This window comes from Amia ocellicauda, chromosome 8, assembly GCF_036373705.1.
Source record: "Amia ocellicauda isolate fAmiCal2 chromosome 8, fAmiCal2.hap1, whole genome shotgun sequence".
NCBI classification, from domain to species: Eukaryota; Metazoa; Chordata; class Actinopteri; order Amiiformes; family Amiidae; genus Amia; species Amia ocellicauda.
The window spans coordinates 31,784,960-31,800,185 of record NC_089857.1 but is presented as its reverse complement, the minus strand read 5'-3'; the positions used below and the strand labels follow the sequence as shown (position 1 = coordinate 31,800,185).

Here is a 15,226-nt window from a genome sequence, read left to right as displayed (position 1 = left end):
CAACACTCAAATATTTAATTGGGTTTAACAGGGATAAAGTTTCTCTCACATACACACAGCAATACATTTTTTTAATTTAACTCACTCATACATATATATTATTACATGCATTGGCACTTATGTAGGCTATAGATTGGCCCATACCAATGCAAGTAAAATGCATAGGACATTGTCAGAGGGGAAGACACAGACTGAGGAGAATTTCATAACCCAGTTGTATATGAACTCATTTACATTTCAGAAATATTTCAAATTCTTTTCACGTGACATAACCTTGCAAACATTAGTAACTAATTTATATAGTGAATTATTTTGTGTGTGCAAAGTTCAATCAACGGGAGATCTTGAAATCTAATGAATTTGCACACTACTGTACAAAGTGCTGTGCCATGCCATGCATACTAATGAGATACTGCTGCACACAATGCAAAGCCATACACTGCAGAGCATTAAAGATCCTTCAATCACTGCAATGTATGAGTGCCAAAGCGCCACCACAAAATGATATCTGGCAGAGATATCTTGTGTGTGCGTGTGCGTCTGTGTGTCTTTATTTTCTTTCTATAAATGAAAATACCACATAAGATACACATGATACTAGTTCATAGGAACAGTTGGAATCATTGTTCTGGATGCTGAAGAATACAAGTTGCCTAAAGGGGAATTGGTAGAATTTAAGTTATTCTAAAAATTATTAGGAATGAAACTCTAATGTCTCGACTGCACTATACATGGATTCTGCCACAGGGAACTTCAGCAAGGAATTAGTGGGGTTTATAATTTGCCATTTATTTGCATCCAAGCATAGCTGTATATTTTCCAATACTTATTTAAATGTATGTTTTACTGTATTTCAAAATGAAATGTAATCTTGTATTTATTATTAACATTTTCAAAATTGCACATGCAGTATGTAAAGCTTATCCCTGGTTTATACTTATATTTTATTGTTAAGTTGTAACGTACTTCATAAATAACTACATTAATTTCAATAAATGTTAGTTATTATCCAACAATGACAATGTGTTTCTAGTGACAGGTCAATATTTTAAAAAGCAGGTATCAAGAGTATTGTGCCAGATTTCTTGGTTATTTCTCACCCATTATTTCGCTGCAATATTTTTTCAGAGCATAAATAAAGGGCACTTTTGACAGCATTTCCTCCACAATTCACAAAAACTCCTACATGAAATACATTTCCTTATTGACCTGTTCCTGATGGGATGGAAATGAAAAGCAACTTAGCAGAAGTAACAAAACAGAGACATAAACATCTTTATACACAGAAAAATGCATTCAAATATAAAAGGGAGGAAATCAAAATAAAAATAATTGCTGAATTCAGTTTATAACAATTTTCCATGATAATTGTCTGAAAACTGTTTCAGATATCTGAGCAACAAAGAACATTGTGTTTAAGTAAAAATATGTCTTTGTAGCACAGTCTCCGCTTTGTTTTTTGTTAAATTGTTCTCGGTATTATATGACAATGAAAGAAAAATGTCCCTGTGGGTGGTTTTAGAGAGAACCAGCTGTATTTATCATTCCAACTTTAATAAACAGCCAGGTTGAAAAGAGAACACAATACAAGTTGTGCTCTTAAAAATGGCTACTACATTTGGCAATTATGCTTGTCTTGTTATGTAAATTAATTGACTCATCTCTTGGAATTAATTACCATCAGCAAATTCATAGCACTACAAAAAAAGCTTTACAAACCCATGACATTTCCCTACTTGTCTATTAAATGTCAAAATGTATACAAGAAGACTAAGGGTTCCTCACCAAGAAAAACCTAATTAGAGAACCAGCCTTAATCAAACAACAGGCAGCAATATCTAATCAGTTCCACAGAAACTCTGCAGCTCTGTGAAGACAGTTTAAAAAGCTGGCAGTTGGTGCGATAACCTGATTTAAGTGTCTCTCTCTGATAATAGAAATGAGCATGAAAGAATGCACAATGAAACATATCTCTATACCATATATCCATTCCTTCAGAATGGCTTTTCAATTTATTTTCTCTTACAAAACAGGTCATGCTGTCATTAGTCAGTGACTGTCAGATTCTGACACCAAAAAAATAATGCCACCATGTAAATATTTTTCTAATTCAACGGACTCCGTTGCACTGTACAGATTTAGACAAATATGGCAATGTTTCTATAGCATATTGCAAAATATCAACAATGTAGTAATATATGGAAGGAAATAGAAAATACAACCTCACTGAATCCATTTTGTGTGACACAAAATCCTGCCCTCTGTGTAATTTGATGTTCGTCATTCTCATTGAAATCACGAGAAAAAAAAAACAATTCATGCGTCTTTTTTAAAACATGTGATTGCTTTACGTGTCTATAAAATACTCTAGGCATTGAAGTGCATTATACAGTCTATCACGTAATGTATTTAAGATTATTATAATAACCCAAGGAAGTGTATTAAAATATTTAATTTACAGGTATAAAACATGAATCATAAATGCTCTTGGCACGAGAAAGATGCTCACTGTAGCACTAGTGCTACAAGCCATTGATTTTATTGTCCTGATGTAAGACTTTTAAAGGCCTTACTCTATTCTCTTTTCAAATGCAGTTACTTATGCATTCCGTGCATCTTAATGCCATTAAATACATTTACCTAATTTATAGCCATGGATAAGGGGAGATAGATTATCAATGTGTTCTACAGTCAAAAGTGCAGGCACAGACATTGATTAAACTCTACTCACAGACATTATGGAATAAAACAGCGGCATCACAAAGTGACTTCAACTCTTCAATTAGAAACACTGAATACACAGAAGAGGATGTCTGCAGTGTAATGGCTGCTTTAGTAAGAATACTAATATTTTCTGAAACTGTTCTGCATTTTACTGCAGGATGGTGATTTTCTTTCTTCTTCTTTTTCATCTTCTTCTTTCTCCACTACACAAAACGTCACTGAAATTAGATACATATTTGTTTAATTTATATTATTATATTAATGTTAATCTGACCACTGAAGTCAACTCGTGAAGATTTTATGTTTATATAAGTAGGAGTGTTGTTTATATTATGCCAGTGTTTAATGTAATTCATTTTCAAAATTGTCAATTCAAGATACAGTGCTTATAGGAAGTATTCACCCCACCTTGGACCATTTCACATTTTGTTTTGTGAAAATCTGAAATTATGATTAATTTAAATGGGATATTTTCCACTTTGATTTAACTGAGTAGACACTTTGAAGAGGCAAACTAATCTGTATTTTGAAAAAAAACAAGTTAATGACATAAAAAATAAAATGGATAGATAGGTATTCAACCACCTGAGTCAATACTTGGTAGATCCGTCTTTGGCAATAATTACAGCTGTAAGTCTTTGGGGGTAAGTCTCTGCACATCTGAATTGTACAATATTCACTGATTCTGCATGACAAAATTGTTTAAGCTCTGTCAAGTTGGATGGAGATTGTTGGTGGACATAAATGTTCAAGTCTTGCAAGTTGTGTAGAAAACATTTAAACAAATCAAGATTTCAGATTGTAACAACAAAATGTGAAAAAGTCCAAGGGGGGTGAATACTTCCAATAGGCAGTATATAGGATACTTGGGAAGTAATTATGAACAAAAAGTGTTTGCAATGGTGTTTAAATATACACTCTCTGACACTATCTTTCTATCAGTCTAAAGGGAAAAATCCAACCTAGCAAATTCTACTGTATTATTGATTCTTACACAAACATGTCACGAATTCACCCCTTTCTCTCATGCCCAGCAGCACAATACAACAATAAAGGATACATGTTTGCAATCAACATGCATAACTGGAGGTTTTTTTTTTTTAAGCTAGCATCAAATCATCTGAGGATGTTTGCTGCAATGAAAATGAAATGCAAAAAAAATAAATAAAAAGGCCTGAGAATGACTAACACTATATGTCTATTACCATGGCAGAGCAGACATACAGTCTGTTCTTGAGTTGTTGTTGGCTTCATAAGCAATTTTTTATTTGCTATGTTAAAGAGATATACTGCATTTTAATAAGGTTGAGTTTTAACAAACAGAAAAAATCACTAATTTAGTGATATGATACAATGCTGTGTGGCCTTCACCAACGACTTGAACTCTAATTTAAAACAGCTATCCTCAATTATTTCAAATGTTGTCCGTATCAATATTTTTCAACCCCACCATCAGAAAAGAAGGAACATCCTCAATAATGCAATACATGTTTATGTATTATTCTTCATAGCTTGCACACTCGTACCAATCTGTCTAACCAAAACAACTGCAGCCCAGCATATACAGACAACCAGAAAGAAGAGGCATACAAAGCAAAATAAATTAGACACAATGCATAACAGCTATATAGCAATTTAAACTGTTGTAGTTGGTATCTAGGCATGTTCCATGCTGGGTGCCATCCCTCCTCCCAAACCTCATTTTTAAAATGTCATGTTTGTTTGCTGACTGGATATTTAAAGTGAATGCCAAGCACTGTAGTTACATATTAATGTAGAGCTGCAGTAAGTGTGGGAACAACTAAATTAAAATTCAAACCTGTACAGGCATACTCAGCAAAACAGTGCTTATAAAGATTTATGCTCACATGTCCATTTCAAGATCTGGTGAAACAACTAAATAAAACAAATAAAAACGGTTATCACTATCAAGCTATCAAAACATCCCATTGTGATATACTGGAATTTGCTATGATTAGACAATTTTTGACAAAACAAATAATTTGCTTCATTATAACTCTATCCTTGATCTGCAAGCTCTGGTGCTGGTGATAAGGATGCCAAAAAGTCACCTGAAAGTTATTGTACAAGGCCTCTCATACTCCACAAATACACATATATAAATATAATATAAAATGTGGAAACAACCTGGTGAGGCCTTCATCAAGCAGTAAACCGATAAATGCTGCTTCTGATGATATATATACATGTTATAACTCAGATATGCTTTTGATAGGACACACTGACACTTTAGAAAAAACATCACACAATCTCAATGCCACCATAATTCAAAATCTTGCATTACAATACTTCTAAAAGTTTTCTTTTTTTTTTTTTTGCTTCCACACCAAAAAAAGTTGCTGAATAAACACTAAATTTGATAGCCTTATCATATTCACTGACAAGGGTAAAGAACTGTAGTAATGCAGACTGGAGAGAAGCTTAATCAGCAAAACTATCATACTGACAAGGCTTTGAGGGAAAACATTTCTGGCTCTATTGGAGTACAATACAGAATGCTAAACAGGAAAAGGTGTAAACCAAACAACTGGTTTGTATTGTTGTATTACAACATAACCAGAAGAGATTATAATTCACAAAAAGACTTTGAGATTTTTTCTTTTATACAAATCAGTTAAAATCTTAATGGAAAAGGGTGGTTTCCTAACATAGACAAAGAACAAACAAAACAAGACACAAAACATTTATTTTGCTAACGGCTGCCTGGCAGTTTAGCATTTTCTAAACATAATTATAGATTTTCCAAGTACGTCATGTAATATGGAACTATTTAAAGAATCTATATTAATAACACAATCAAAAAATCTAATAGAAAAATATTGAAAATATACATTTAGGTTTTTATTGTGATTTGTACTAATGTACTAATTTCAAAAATGTATCAGAATAACTATAATTTTGTGACATTTAAAGGACACTCATTTCAGCCTCTCCTGATGAATTAAGTATAGTCAAATTGTTACTTAAGTGTTTCTAACATTTTGGAGGTGACTGGTGTTAAAGCACATACGCATATATTGTTAATTTATATTGCATGTGATCTGTTTTTTATTGTTATTGTTATTTGCTGTTTTTACTCTTCAACCAGGTGAGATTTCTGAGCTCTCAGTTACATTGCATAAATATAACACTTTCAGTACCCATTGGATGATGACGTTTTCTTGACAGTATCATTAGTCTGCTTTTTCAGAAGTCTGCTCCCATGTACTTTTCCCTATAAATATGAAATATGATATCTCACAGCTATATCATATTATCATAATTAGCATTAAATAAAGTAATTGTTATAATTATGATGTTCCAAACCTATTTCCTGTGATGTACTGCAAGCATATCACATATGAGTAAAACACTGCCAAGCTGACTCATACTCAGATTTTACTTTCTTAGGGAAGACATCAAAGCTTGGGACTAACAGGGAAACATATCTCTTTTGGCACTGCTGTTGTACACAGCTGATATTTGACTGACTGTAGCCTGTCTGTTACCCTGCACAAGTCGTGTCAGCCTCTGCCAGCCTCTTTCATCAATGATCTGTTCAGACCACAGGACCACCATTGGCTGGATGTTTTTTGGGTGGTGGGCTATTCTTGATACCCGCATTACACTGTCGTGAGTAACAACCCCAGCAGGGTTGCTCTTTCTGACACACTCATACCGGCAAGTCTGTTGCCATGCCCCTTTCAAAGTCACTCAAATCTTTTGTCTTGCCCATTTTACCTCTGAATTGCACACACAATGAATCCCTAGGTGCCTGCCTACCTACTTTAAATAGCATAGTCTGAACACATGATGCTGTCGTCTATTTCATGGAAAGGGGAGGTGTACCTAATAATGTGGCCATTCAGTGTATATACACACACACATCATCAGCAATAATCCAATCCAATCAATCTCTCAGTGACTGGCAGTCTGATTAACTGATCAGGCAAGGTTCCTAGGTTTATACTTTTATTTTCCTATCCATGCAAGCACAATTGTTGTATTATTCTGTGCAGAACAAAACAAAAACCAAACCGAAATATATTAAGTACTGAATCCATTGCTGTGTCATTATTAAGAATATATATACACTCACCTAAAGGATTATTAGGAACACCTGTTCAATTTCTCACTAATGCAATTATCTAACCAACCAATCACATGGCAGTTGCTTCAATGCATTTAGGGGTGTGGTCCTGGTCAAGATAATCTCCTGAACTCCAAACTGAATGTCTGAATGGGAAAGAAAGGTGATTTAAGCAATTTTGAGCGTGGCATGGTTGTTGGTGCCAGACGGGCCGGTCTGAGTATTTCACAATCTGCTCAGTTACTGGGATTTTCACACACAACCATTTCTAGGGTTTACAAAGAATGGTGTGAAAAGGGAAAAACATCCAGTATGCGGCAGTCCTGTGGGCGAAAATGCCTTGTTGATGCTAGAGGTCAGAGGAGAATGGGCCGACTGATTCAAGCTGATAGAAGAGCAACTTTGACTGAAATAACCACTCGTTACAACCGAGGTATGCAGCAAAGCATTTGTGAAGCCACAACACGTACAACCTTGAGGCGGATGGGCTACAACAGCAGAAGACCCCACCGGGTACCACTCATCTCCACTACAAATAGGAAAAAGAGGCTACAATTTGCACAAGCTCACCAAAATTGGACAGTTGAAGACTGGAATTTCTGTTGAGACATTCAGATGGTAGAGTCAGAATTTGGCGTAAACAGAATGAGAACATGGATCCATCATGCCTTGTTACCACTGTGCAGGCTGGTGGTGGTGGTGTAATGGTGTGGGGGATGTTTTCTTGGCACGCTTTAGGCCCCTTAGTGCCAATTGGGCATCGTTTAAATGCCACGGCCTACCTGAGCATTGTTTCTGACCATGTCCATCCCTTTATGACCACCATGTACCCATCCTCTGATGGCTACTTCCAGCAGGATAATGCACCATGTCACACAGGTCGAATCATTTCAAATTGGTTTCTTGAACATGACAATGAGTTCACTGTACTAAACAGTCACCAGATCTCAACCCAATAGAGCATCTTTGGGATGTGGTGGAACGGGAGCTTCGTGCCCTGGATGTGCATCCCACAAATCTCCATCAACTGCAAGATGCTATCCTATCAATATGGGCCTACATTTCTAAAGAATGCTTTCAGCACCTTGTTGAATCAATGCCACGTAGAATTAAGGCAGTTCTGAAGGTGAAAGGGGGTCAAACACAGTATTAGTATGGTGTTCCTAATAATCCTTTAGGTGAGTGTATATATATATATATATATATATATATATATATATATATATATATATATAAAAAAATGAGACCACTGCAAAATTATCAGTTTCTCTGGTTATACTATTTATAGGTATGTTTTTGGGTAAAATGAACATTTTTGTTTTATTCTATAAACTACTGACAACATTTCTCCCAGATAAAAATATGAATGGAATGGAATGTCTGCCATACATGTAGAGATGAATTGCAGTGGTCTCTTATTTTTTTCCAGAACTGTGTGTGTGTGTGTGTGTGTATATATATATATATATATATATATATATATATATATATATATGTCTATAGTCACTAGAGTTGATGGCCAGTTTATACAGAATTGACTGACTGAGGTTCATGAGTTTATGACTGTAGCAGCAGCGTTTTTTGCCTTGCACTCATTGGTTCAACAAAATAACTTGAAAGTTATTCAAATATAATGTTACTCTTTTTAGTTTTACTGGAAATACTCTATTAACAATTTTTTCCATCAGAATAATTTGGCAACTGCTTTGGCTGGAGCCTTTGCTTAAAAATAATCAATTGATGAAGAGATTTTTAATGGCTGATTATTGATACATGTCATTCCAGACAAGAAATACATTCCAGACAAGGTACAAAGTGAGTTATTAATATCACATTCAAGATAAATTTGTTGTTGTTGTTGTTTGTTTGTTTGTGTTTTAAAAAAGGTTTTATGATTTATATTTCAATTTTAGTGTAGTATATTGAATGCTTAAATTTGTTCATCAGCTTAAGTGGATTGTATTGTAAGTGCTTTTATTGTATGTCTGAGCTGTAGCTTTAAATCAGCACAATCCAATACAATTGGATGAATTGGACAGGCGAGGCTGCTAAGTTTTTTCCTGTGTGATACAAAGATTTATGGAGCAGTGTGGGCTATCGTGTCTTGCTAGTGTTATAGCTGAAGCTGAGCATGTCTCATTGATAAAGGAACATCCTCAATCACAAGATGAATCACCTAACTGACACTGCATACAAGAAAAACAAACAAGTTGAAGTGAAAATACAGAGTCAATTGTTTGGCAAAAAGTACAAACAGAAACCTCTAGCTTTCAAAAGATTCCTTAATGGATGCTAAACAATATATGCTAAACTGACATTAATTTAATAATGGTGCACACTTTAAAATTGTACTTCTTTTAAAATAGTACTAACAAAGCTAATAGCTACCTATCAATAAAGAAAAAGTGAGGTGTCCTTCACTTTGCAAGGTATGATCCTCGCTGTCGATTAAATGTTTCCTGTGGTGTCTTATATTGCCCTAGCCTTCAAGAAATGCCCTATTCATCATCTAGGAGAGAGTCCCAATTCCTTGTGGACATAGACAGTGCCCTGCCATATGCCCTCCGATATTCCTGATGGTGAAGGTGAGAAGGGATTGGACATTTTGTGAATTCATTAAATCTGCTATATCACATGATCAGTATTCTCACTGAACAATTCCATGAACACTGCTACTAAAACAAGAGGACCCAGTTGTATTTGGTCAGAATAGAATTAATGCATTTGAAGTAATTTTTTTCTGCGTAAAATGAATCACTCAAATAATGTAATGCTTCTCAATGTGTTCTTTAGCATCCAAATCCACACCTTTGTGTTGGTGACTAAAGGCAATAACTGGAAGGTTGCATATCTATAGCCTAGACTTGGGGATGAGGGATGAGGTTCTGGCTACTATTAGGGCTATTAATTGGCAACAACCCACAACCCCAACTGCTGCCAATGAACAGAGGGATGTTTCAGAACTTTAGTCTGTGGAAATGTACTGCATTGTCTATTAAAAAGTATTGACTTTGTAATGTGTGATTGCCAGGTTGGTAAATACTGTGATTTAATCTGGGTTTATGTATGACTATAAACTTGAAATTAGGTCTAAAAATGCTGTGAAATATGATAGTAACATTTTAAATATGGGTATCCAGGGGGGAGAGGAGAGGCCAGGACAGCCCCCATGTAGTAGTTAAAGTCTTCACCCAGAGAACATACTATGCTACTACGGGGATGAGTGAGCTCAACTCAGATTATATGTTTGCAATTTGTGGACTTCCTTTGTAAAATAAATTGGTGTAAAATATTAATAATTATTTATCTGAATCTACTATAAAATTAAGGTAGTCTCTCTCCCTTCTCCCACACTTCTGGACAAGATGGTATCAGTTTCAGCCTACAACAGGTTTGTCTGTACTGAAGAGTAATTATTGTCAGATCTTGATTTATAACAGCATATTGTTTTCTACTTTCAAACTATTAGGTAGCATGGCTTATACAATGGGATCTACAGCGTTTTCCAAAAATAGAAAAGACAACAGTTGGTGTCAAATGGTTACATCATCTCTCTCTCTCTGTTGCACTCTCTCTCTCTTTATCATTTGCTAAGGAATAACAATACAGTAAAACATGTGGTGAAACAATAAGGCTAAACGAATGCATTTTATAGTGCATTTTTATTTTGAAAAAACAACAACTGTTTTATAAATTGCCACTTAAGTAGAAGGATAACACTTGAGATGGCTAATAGATAAAACCTAAACATAACAAACTAGATAATATTCTCAATTAGTAAACTGAACTGTGATGCAAAAGGAAATCCTGAATTTTAACCCAAAGACAAACCCAAACTATTTTGATCCATATTTCTTAGATAGCAACATCAGATGAACTGCTGCCATTAACCCTAGAATGGTGTTCCCACATACAGCTAGTGAAATGAATGTTTTACTTGATGTAAATAAAGTCTAACCCACAATGGACAGTATTCTAATTCAGATAAAGCTTGTGGGTCAAGCAGTTCCCCCCTATTTTATTTCCATTTTGAATTCTCCTAAATAATTAATCTACGAAAAAAGTGATTGATTATTTCCGTCTTTTAAAATGCCAATCTGTGAGTTTGATCTTATAAAAATAGATCAGGAACATGCAGATGTTTCCATTTTCCAAAACAAATACCTCTTAATTTTGCAAAGCTTGGTAATCTCTCCTATTTCTGTGTTTTCCCCCATCTGTTCACAAAGGAAAGGTGCAGAATTACTATCACGTTGATGAGCCATTTTGTTTAGGAAGAAACTCATTTCAGAACAGCTGGATGGAGAGCTGCACTGTATCAGTAAGCAGCAATGTGATATTACATTTATAAACATAAACGCTGGTTTGGGTAACTTATATAAGACCATGAAGCTCTTTTATAGCTTGAAAAGTTTACCTTGTGTTAACTGCTTAAGAATGTGCATTTAAGGTTAATCAAAACACACAAACAAAATGGGAACAAAATGTGGTCATGTAAGTGCAGAATTAGCCTACAGATGTATGTAAATGCAAATATACATTTAGGTCCAAAAATATTTGGACAGTGACAAAATTGTCATCATTTTGGCTTTGTATGCCACCACAGTGGAAATTAAACTATCAATATGTGCTTTAAGTGTAGACTTTCATCTTTAATTTGAGGGTAGTTATATCCAAATTGGATGAACGGTGTATAGGTGGTCCCCCCAATCTTAGGGGCTCAAAAGTATTTGGACAAACTAACACAATCATTAATTAAATTGTGGTTGCAAATCCTTTGCAGTCAATGACTGCCTGAAGTCTGGAACCCATAGACATCAGCAGATGCTGGGTTTCTTCCCTGGTGATGCTCTGCCAGGCCTGTACTGCAGCTGTCTTTAGTTCCTGCTTGTTCTTGGGGGTTTTGCCTTCAGTTTTGCCTTCAGCAAGTGAAATGCTGCTCAATTGGATTCAGGTCAGGTGAATGACTTGAACATTGCAGAATATTCCACTTTTTTGCCTTGGGTGTTGGGTTGTTTTCGCTGTATGCTTCGGGTCATTGTCCATCTGTACTGTAAAGCGCCGTCCAATGAGTTTTGAAGCATTTGGCTGAATCTGAGCAGGTAATATAGACCTAAACACTTCATCAATAAATACAAGGGAACCAGCTGCAGTACAGGCCTGGCAGAGCATCACCAGGGAAGAAACCCAGCATCTGGTGATGTCTGTGGGTTCCAGACTTCAGGCAGTCATTGACTGCAAAGGATTTGCAACCAAGTATTGAAAATCACAATTTAATTAATGATTATGTTAATTTGTCCAAATACTTCTGAGCCCCTAAAATTGGGTGGACCACTTATAAAAATGGTTGTAATTCCTATACCTTTCACCAAATTTGGATGCAACTAACCTCAAATTAAAGATCGCTTGATTGTTTAATTTCCATTGTGGAGCCAAAATGATGATAATTGTGTTACTGTCCAAATATTTATGGACCTATCTGCATATACAGCTCTGGAAAAAATTAAGAGACCACTCCAAGTTCTGAAATCAATGTTAAGTGGTCTTAATTTGTTCCAGAGTGTACATAAAAAAATTGCAAAATGCAACTTCAGAAAAGAAGCTAAAAAAAAACAGCAATCTGGCTCCATATTGTACACAGCTGGGTATTGCTTACAAGAAATGTGTTTTTTGATTGGTTTGTTTGTTTTCTTCCTTAAGAGAATAACATGAGATTTAGACACAGATTAAATTAAATTACTTTAAACAGGTGGTTCAATTTTTTTTTATTTAATATGAGTTTTAATCCCATAGGGTATTATTCACAAAATATAGAATAATGCTACTCTTAAAATTCTATTAAAATAAATACCAGTATCCTATCTCTCCCTCCCAAAGCTCAATAATGCCTCAAGAGGTGAAATTATAAACCTCAAATTCCAAGTTGTATTTGGTATATAGCATTTGTCACATTCAAAATTACAAAAAAATAATAAATAATTTCCAGAGCCTAACAAACAGGGCACTATATTACATACAAAAATAAATATATAAAAACAACACGTTGTAACATAAAGGGCCCTAATTATGAATGGTCACAAGGCTGTAACAAAAAGCACATTTGTTCATAATCCAAAATGGGTAAGCAGATTTGATGCTTGTATGTGATTTATCAAACATGCTGTTGTGCCCTCCTGGGATCTATGCGTCAGCACAATATGACATCAGAATGAAAGGGGAGGTGCGTCATTTACATATGAACTGAAGCAATTAACAAAGTATGCACAGGTGTAGTATTTGTATTTGGGGTGACTTGTTCAACCCAAACAGCTGGCAAAAATTACTTCATTTCAAATAGAAATGGGACAGTATACTGCAAATGGAAGCGGGGCAGGGAAGGACAAAAGAAAAGTGAAACTTGCCGCCATGTACACCCATATATAGATTATAATAGATCACCAGGAGACTGATTATAGTCTTATTATGTTTATTATCTATGTACCTATCTATCTAGCTAGCTATGTGCTGCCAGAATAATATAATAATATCAAATAATACTTGTGTGCAACAGGACACTTTCAATTTGAACATTTCAGTTATATTCTAAGTCACAGGACTAAAAATAATGATATCCTCTGACTGCTGTATGCTGACCTTGAAGGAGACTTGCAGAGAGCAAGACAGGTACCTATAGCAGTAAGGTTGTCTGCAGCACTAACATTTTTGTACCACCACCTCATTCCAACAAACTGCAGGTTATGCTGCAGGCATTAGCCAAGCAGCAGTATCAAGTACAGGGTGAGAAGTAATTGCAGCTTGGGCAAGAGTAGCAGGAGAATTTATAGATCTACGTTTTTCTCAAGAGCGGGAAAAAAAAAAACACAAACAAAAAACTGCAAACCCTGAGTCCTGGAATCGTTGGAGCCATCAACTGCATATGTGAAGCAACACATAACAAAGCAGAATAATAAACTTTTACTTGAACTGCGTAGACCCCCACTAAAATGCCTTTGAACCGCACAATTCCTGCTGACCAGAATTATAATTATTATAACCGAAACTCCTTCATGTGTTAAAGAACAGACACTGGGAATGCTTTAAAATGCAGTGGTGTCGTCTGCATGTCTCTGGTGTGACACTAGCTATAGTACATTCTTCAGAAGGTTTGCAGCATTATCCCTGCATTTTGTATCTTGCATAATACAGTATACATATAATTGCTTTGATATTGATCTTGCCATGGAAAGATTACAGGTTTTGAAGGATGCTGATCCTGAACTTGAAGCCCTAGTGGCAGAGATTGCGGCTGCTTCAGGGGAAGTACAGGTCAGACAAAGTATTATAGATTTTTTTGTTGCTGTTGTTGTCAGTATTCTCTCTCCACTTTCTTCTTTTTAATCCCTTTTTGGCCCATTACAGATATCATGCCTCTCTTATAAAGAATGATTCTATTTTTGTAACACTAGTCTCCCAACTGTGTATTGATATTGTGCACTAGCTAGCATTCTGTGATCTGTATCTGTACATCTTTGTTCGATAGCACAGTTGTATATTATGTTATCATAATCATATTATTATGGCTGCTTATTACACAATTATGTGTAATAAAAGTTTATACTGCCTTGAAACAATAGTTTCAATGCATACACTTATACAATTAAACGAATATGTGTTTAATCTGTAATATGCAATATATAAGTGCAGGTATACAGCAGTCACATCCAACTGTGAGTGATTAAATGAGCTGACCTTCATCCTAAGTAGAAAGATAAAGGGCAGGTTTACCTAGTCTTAGCCATGGCATTTCAAGAGGACTGGTGCTACTATTTTCCATATACTGGAAGGCATGGTATGCCTGCCCTAAATTATTTTCAATCCATCTTCATGATGAGCATAACTTTGAAAATGAGAGGGGAATTGTGAGTCTAATGGTGGAAGTTATTTACAGTACATTACAGTAGGTTTTCTGTGATTAATAAATCTGTTTTGGCAATACAAATTAAATAATATAAATTCACAATCACAAATGAAGCATTAAGGTGGAACAATTAAGCTGCCTATAATAAGGCATATATATATATATATATATATATACACCGATCAGCCATAACATTATGACCACCTCCCTAATGTTGTGTAGGTCCTCCTTTTGCCACCAAAACAGCCCTGACCTATCGAGGCATGGACTCCACTAGACCTCTGAAGGTGTGCTGTGGTATCTGGCACCAAGACGTTAGCAGCAGATCCTTTAAGTCCTGTAAGTTGCGAGATGGGGCCTCCATGGATCGGACTTGTTTGTCCAGCACATCCCACAGATGCTCGATTGGATTGAGATCTGTGGAATTTGGAGGCCAAGTCAAGACCTTGAACTCATGATTCATCAAACCAGGCCACCTTCTTCCATTGCTCCGTGGTCCAGTTCTGATGCTCACG

The 15,226-nt window shown here is 35.5% G+C and overlaps 1 protein-coding gene across 1 annotated transcript in view; it reads right to left on the bottom strand.

The window, feature by feature from the left end:
* epha5 (EPH receptor A5) overlaps positions 1-15,226 on the bottom strand; it is a 117,984-nt gene that overhangs the window by 42,106 nt on the left and 60,652 nt on the right. The gene's annotated exons all lie outside the window — the stretch shown is intronic.